Genomic DNA, 7,569 nt, shown 5'->3' with positions numbered 1-7,569 from the left:
CCACAACAACAACACCACCACCACCACCACCACCACCAGACTGTCCAGCTGGCTGCATCGCTGGAATAGTAATCGGCTGTCTTGTCGTAATTGCACTTTGTGTTCTTGTGTTTGTTCTTTTGAAAAAAAAGTCAAAAAATGTATTTTTATTTTGACATCAGATTATGTTAAATGGGTTAGCATGTTGGGCATAACAAAATTCGGTAGTCCTGCATTATTTAAAAAAAAACCTGATGCAAGAATTTAAATAAATTGTTGCAATTACAACAACAACAACAACAACAATAATAATCATAATAAAATGATGCTTTTACAGACACAATAGAGACAGACAGAAAAATCAGAGAGGGACTGACCTGCAGCAAAGGTAAGGACTCATCCTTTATGCTAATAAAGTGTGAGAATCTTTTTCATTAAATCATGGAAAACATACTTGTTGGTTACTGCTAGTGTTATAACTCACATGTAACTGGCCACAGTTTAACAATACCTTGTTCCTAATATTTAGAAATAACAGAGGTCCCCCACCAGCAAAGACTGGTAAGTGATTTAATCCGACATTACTAGTCACTCAGACCTTTATATGAATAAATTGCAATGATGGACAATCTTTCAAAAAAGTTTTTAGTTTTTTTCATTTTGTTTTATTCTCTGCTTTGCATAGAACAAGAAGAAAAAACATATGTGAACATTTCACCAGTATATGAGACCATAAAATGAACTCTATGATCTTTCCTGTAAGGTACGTTTCAATCTAATTAGTTTTTTCTTTTTCTTTTTTGATTTAATGAAAAGGGTAGAAACAGTTATAAACATCAACACTTTAATGACCTGTTAAAGGTCCCATATTACACCCTATAGTGAGCCAGAAAAAGTGATTACAATATCAGCCTGTTCTGACATGCCACATGCGACATCGCTCTGTCCAGCAATGTTGCCAAACCCTGAAAAATTCACTCACTCTGTCTCTATCTGGACGAAGAAATTAAAACGAAATTAAATAAATACTCAAAGATGTGAAAAACGACAACCAGGAAATTCCAGGAATCTCTGTAGTGAAGCCCTCATCTCTTCAGTTTTTAAGCTTCTTTAAGCTCTTTGCTTCTATTTAGGAAGCAGAGATAGTACTGCCATTCCTCCTAATCAACTTATAATTGACATGACGTCATACTGTATGTTCTGAAATCTACTTTAAAAAAAGAAAAGGCTTTTACATTAGTGCTAAGTAAATCTCATTCCGATTTACTGAAAAAAACAAGAGAGAAGTTTTCAGTAACTTCTGTAACCACCTACTCACCTAACTCATAAACTATTAAATCTATTTAAAAAAAACAAATCATTGGCATATTCTTAGCTCTGACCCCGGATTGGCAACAACATTTAAAGATCCTCCTCTCTTCTCTGAGAGATCATCTGGATCATGCAGATTTTCAGTTTAAGTCCCATATGCACCAACTTCCGTTGTGGACACTGTGCTCAGTGTAACAGCACTGTTCAGACAAATTCTTTCACTCATCCACACACAGGAAAATGTTTTATATTAAGAGTATTTGCATCAATACACGTTGTCTATTTGATACATTGTCCTCGTGGACTTGCATACATACTTACTGGTAGGCAAAATTTCCAGACAACTTAAAGGGATAGTTCAACATTTTGGCAAATTGGCCCATTGCCATAATTGCTATAGTCATAGCAGTAGGTTCGTTACCTTTAATTGTAGGTGTAAGCTATTTTTAGTACAGCGGAGCGCAGCAGCTGGCTGCTCAGAGCTACGCTATGGAGGCTAACGGAATTTCTTGGTTTCCCTCATTAAACTCATCAAATACAAAATCCCAAAACTCCACAGCGCTTTTGTAGACAAGTTGTGACCTGCAGAACCACCACGCTATGAGATAATGACGGAACGATACGAAACGGAGCCGTTTTCGAGGTAAATACATACAAAACCGCTGATGCGCGTTGCGTTCAGGGACAGTTTTTCAGCAAGCAGTCTCCGTATTTACCCTGTATTTACCTCGAAAACGGCTCCGTTTCGTATCGTTCCGTCATTATCTCATAGCGTGGTGGTTGTGCAGGTCACAACTTGTCTACAAAAGCGCTGTGGAGTTTTGGGATGTTGAATTTGATGAGTTTAATGAGGGAAACCAAGAAATTCCCTTAGCCTCCATAGCGTAGCTCTGAGCAGCCAGCTGCTGCGCTCCGCCGTACTGAAAATAGCTTACACCTACAATTAAAGGTAATGAACCTACTGCTATGACTATAGCGATTATGGCAATGGGCCAATTTGCCAAAATGTTGAACTATTCCTTTAAGCAGAGGATCAGTGAATATAAGAGTTCAATTCAGAAGAAATTATAGAGATTATCCTGTTGCTGCTCACTTCAGTGACTTTAATCATGATGTGACAGTTGAGGTTCCTGTCACTATGCCTCCAATTGATCATGCGCCCTGGCTACTTTTCCAAGGGGATGTCCCTTTGGGTGACTGGCAAGCGCGCGTAACTATTACCCGGGAGGTGTGGGTTCAATCCCCACCAGGGCCCTCTTCACCTTGCCACAATGACAGCTCCACTTTTTTGGTTTATAGGTATTGAAAGGTCTGTTTGCCCAAGAGAAGTGGGAATCATGATCTTCTAAACAACGTGAAGCCTACTGGACACACTAAAAACCCTTGCCCCATGTGGCCTAAATGATGAATTATTATGAATTGTTCTAAAACAAGCTGGAGAGTCGATGCTGTGGATAGACTTGCCAATGTTTTCCTTTTACTCGAGGCACTAATTTAGGACAGAGGTTATGTGGATAAGATGGAATTACTCCTTTTAGCTTCTCATATTGTATAGTGATTATGTATTATGTTTGTCCAGGTATGACAGTGACTGTACAGGATAGATTTTCCCTATTGTCTGTTTGGTGCAGTTCCTGTCATAACCCTTGATTTACCACTTTATAATTCACTAGTTTGTATTTATATGCAAATATTGGAATAATATAACCTTGTATTTAAATGTAAACCTGATAACAGACGTACCTCATTTTCACTTGCTGAGAGTCTCTCATGGTACATGTAAATAGGAAGTCTTTCCTGTATTGTGCAATTTAGTCATCATTTCTAATGTTTATTATATTGATTGTAGTGTGTTATAGCATTTCTTTTTGTGATCAACTGTTTATTAGGGCCCGAGCCTGTGTCAACGACCCAGGGAGGTCCCTATTGTAATTCGACATCCACATAAATCGACGTGCAAGTCGACGAGTAACAACAAGTAAGCAAGCAAGTAACCAAGTACTGCATAGACCTGGCAGCAAAAACCCCAGATATTGTAATGTTTTTTATTATTCTTACCCATAGTAAATCGCCTTTTTGGAGGCCTGAACATGCCGTAAAACGAACGATATTTGCCATGCACATGGGGACGGCCAAAAAATTTTGTTTTTTAAAGTCGTTAAAAATGGGCGGGGCCAAATGGCAAAATAGCGCCCCCTACAAACTTTTCAAAAACCCATAGGGAAAAAAATTACGTTAACGAAAGCGGACCAAAGTTGGCAGACATATTTATCAATGCGAGATGAACAAAAAATCCTCTTATGGCGAAGCCCAAAACCCAACAGGAAGTCGGCCATTTTGGTTCAAATTTCGTTTACGCAAAACGAACTCCTCCGAGGGGTTACGCCCGATCGGCTCCAAATTGGGTCCAGAACATCGCCAGACCTAGCTGAGCTTATCTTGTGCTCCGCAGGTCTGTAGCTCAAAGCGCTTGGCCTCTGGCGTGCCCCGAAGTTTGGCGACTGTTTCGGTGCTCGCCATGTAAATACGAACGGCTCTCATGCCCTCATACTTGATCGTAGACGCTTCAAACTTGGTGCAAAAATCTATGGAGAGACCCTGAACGATCCGACATATTATTTGCGTACGTCGCTCATAGCGCCCCCCGGTGGTAACAGGAAACGTACAAAAATTCGTTAAAAATACGTAGTTGACCAAATCGACTTCGTTACACTTCTAGTACATGCAGACCCGGATGGCAAAGCTACATCATGAACGCTTTGACCCTACAAGCAACGGCGTCCGTGTGCCGCCGCGGCGAAAGTGTATCATCCCAATTTAAATTTCGTTTGCCTTTCACGTGCACATACTTCGTCGTAGCCACTTGAAATTCAAAGGACATGACGTTGGCTCCTCCCTGAACGTTTTGATGTATCGACTTCCTGCCTGGCTCATAGCGCCCCCCGGTGGTAACAGGAAGTACGCAAAAATTCATTAAAAATCCATACTTCACCCGATCAACTTCATTCCACTTCTAATACATGCAGAACCAGTTGCTGAAGCTACATTATGAACGCTGTGAAGATACGACGAACGGCGTCCGTGTGCCGCCGCGGCGACTGACGATTTTTTATCGTACAATTACGTTTGCCTTTTTCGTGGCTTTAACGAAGTCGTGTCCTCACGAAATTTCATCCACGGGTCAAGAATGGGGAGCTCTTTCAGGGGATAGAGTCGTTTCCCATGGGCGTGGCCAAATGCCTCAATAGCGCCCCCTAGAAGTTTTTCCGAATTTCTCCATAGACAAATTTCGCTTACTTTGTCGTACACATACGAAACTCGACACGCACGTGTATCATACCCAAACATACAAAAAATTGAATTGGAGCCACGCCCTAAACCCAACAGGAAGTCGGCCATTTTGGTTAGCATTTCTTTGACGCAAAACGAACTCCTCCGAGGGAGTTCGCCCGATTCACTTCAAATTGGGTACAGAACATCTCCAGACTAAGGTGATTACGGCTTGTGCTCCGCAGGTGTGTAGGTCAAAGGGCGTGGCTGCTAGGGCACGGCCAAGTTGCCGAATTCAGCTAAGAAGTTTGCAATGCTAGCACGCCCACAGATTTGATCGCAGCAGCTTCAATCTTGGTGCACATGATGAAGGCGTGACCCTGAACGATCCGACATATTATTTTCCTACGTCACTCATAGCGCCCCCCGGTGGTAACAGGAAGTGCGCTAAAATTCATTAAAAATACATAGTTGACCCCATCAACTTCATTCCACTTCTAAAACATGCCGAACAAGTTGGTGAAGGTATTTCATGAACGCTATGACGCTACGGCTAATGGCCCCCTTGTGGAGGCGACAGGAATAGCGCTCCATCATGAACTGCCACCTCCCACGGATTTTGCCCGATTGACTTCATATTCGCTACAGATCATCAGGAGACCGAGCTGGTCAAACACTATTAAAAGCTTTTCTCTACGTCAAACGGCGTGGCCGCTAGGGGGCGACAAAGTTGGCCAACTGCTCGTTTAGTCGCCATGCTATTACGTTTGCCTTCCACGCCCACATACTTGGTCGTAGTCACTTCAAAATTTCAGTACATGATCAGAGGCCGGCCCTCTACGCCTCCATTTGATCGTACGCTAGCTCGCTCAAGACGCCCCCTTGTGGACACAGGAAATGTCGCGTTTTGCATCGACATTGTCCGATCGGCTCGAAACTTCACATGTGTGATGAGGTCACGACCCCGAACACAACGGCCCACATCCCGTTACCGCCCCCTGGTGGACGGACCGTAAACCTGCCGTAACTCTATCGTACGTTGTCCGATTTGCTCTAAACTTCACGTGTTCGACGAGGGGACCGCCCTCGACGCAGCCGCCCACGTCCGGTTGCGCGCGGGGGTTTTCGAAGAGCGGCCCGGGGGTAGCGGGGACGCCAAATGGCGTGGAGCGAGGGCCCGTCATAGCCGCTTGCGGCTTTAATTTCATTTGGTTTGGTTTAAAAAATTACCAAACAGTCCATACAAATCATTATTGAACATACAAACAACAAAACCCCAAACAACCAACAATCATATAAAACGAGACAAGGACACAAAATAAAAGGACAAAAGAAAAAAGAGGGAGAAAAAGAAAGGAAAGCTTTGAGGGCAGAGGTTGAAGCAATCTTGTACATAAACGCAAGGATCCTCCATTATCCATAATAATGTATATTATCTCAACTGTGAAACCAAAAATGTTATTGACTGACAGAGGAGGAGTTCACTCAGCTCAGAGCCTGTTGATCACTAATGAGATTCAGGTGTGGGTCATTGAGATCTCTGCCTCCACTTAATGAGTTTTGTTTGCATCTACCTTAGGAAGGTCCAAGACTGAAACATTAATAAATGTACCTATGTTAAAGACAGTGTGTGGGTGTTTTTCCTTCTTTCTTTTCTCTGCTCCACCTACGCACCTGTTAAAGACCGCTTTGGTGTGCACAAGACTGTTTGTAACAAAGGGTTTCATTTATAAACGTTTAGTCTGTCTTGTTGTATTTCAGTTTATTCAAAACAACCACTTGTTCATTCCTCTCCTACATTTTGACAATGAATGTTTTTGAACATGTTGTTTAATTGAAAATAAACTACCTGTTTGCCTGTACCCAATACTTTGACTCCTTCAGTTCTCTAATTGTCATGTATTATTCCCTTTACACAAAAGGAGATTAAATATGTCACTACAATGATGAAGAATCTATTTCACCTACATCATGTCATGATAAACAGTTATGACTGATGTTTCTATTTTCACCTGGCTGTGCCTAAGGAAGAGCAGCTATGACCCACTCACTGTCTGATAGTGATGGACAGAACACATGAAATAACAGAAATGAGAAAAAAATCACTGGCTGGTGTCACTGATGCTGATATACCCTATTATAAAAGCCATTTCAAAAGGTTTCAAAAGAAAGCGCGGTTGCTTGTGGACAGATCATAGAACCGGGAACATATGTTCACAGTTTTAAAAATACCCGGGCTCGTGTGTACTAGTAGTCTACTTGCCAACAATGAGTACCCGGAAATGTTGAGTACCCCAAAGTTTTATGTTAGAAATAGATAGTATGGGTCCCCAGTATTCAGAAACTGCCGGATGCTAACTTATATATATTGGGCAATTAGCACAATTGACATAATTAGCATAAATTAGCATATTTTGCCTATATGGGCAATATTTCAACAAAATTGACTTGGCTGATCGGGGCAATATTGGAGTGGTTTTAGGGGTTATTGATGATGCTGAATCCATTTCTGACATTTTCAAAATTCAAAATGGCTGTCTAAACCGGAAGGGACCAGATGAAATCCATCAAAATCGGCCCACTGGCGGTTTAAATCTGGTCACTACCGGTTTAGACAGCCATTTTGAATTTTTAAAATGTCAGAAATGGATTCAGCATCATCAATAACCCCTAAAACCACACTAATATTGCCCAGATCAGCCAAGTCAATTTTGCTGAAATATTGCCCATATAGGAAATTATGCTAATTTATGCTAATTATGTCAATTGTGCTAATTGCCCAATATATATAAATTAGCATCCGGCAGTTTCTGAATACTGGGGACCCATACTATATATTTCTAACATAAAACTTTGGGGTACTCAACATTTCCGGGTTCACAATGGGGCCCAATGGGCTGGCAAGTAGACTATAGGCCTGAGACTGTCCTAATAAATGACTCATGAACAGGACCTTTACCTCCGTGCTGCAGTTCAAACCGTCTTCAAACCCCTTCAGCTCTGTGATCA

The 7,569-nt window shown here is 41.8% G+C and overlaps 1 protein-coding gene and 1 pseudogene across 2 annotated transcripts in view; one reads left to right on the top strand and one right to left on the bottom strand.

Annotated features, from left to right (window-relative positions):
• LOC146986570 (cell adhesion molecule CEACAM5-like) overlaps positions 1 to 7,569 on the top strand; it is a 363,100-nt pseudogene that overhangs the window by 123,909 nt on the left and 231,622 nt on the right. The window lies entirely within an intron of this gene.
• The window catches only part of LOC146986577 (cell adhesion molecule CEACAM8-like), a 79,640-nt gene that overhangs the window by 53,723 nt on the left and 18,348 nt on the right, over positions 1 to 7,569 (bottom strand). The window lies entirely within an intron of this gene.

Source organism: Trachurus japonicus, chromosome 6 (genome assembly GCF_045865225.1).
Source record: "Trachurus japonicus isolate A0001 chromosome 6, Traja_1.0".
NCBI classification, from domain to species: Eukaryota; Metazoa; Chordata; class Actinopteri; order Carangiformes; family Carangidae; genus Trachurus; species Trachurus japonicus.
This window is presented reverse-complemented; position numbering and strand designations above follow the sequence as displayed.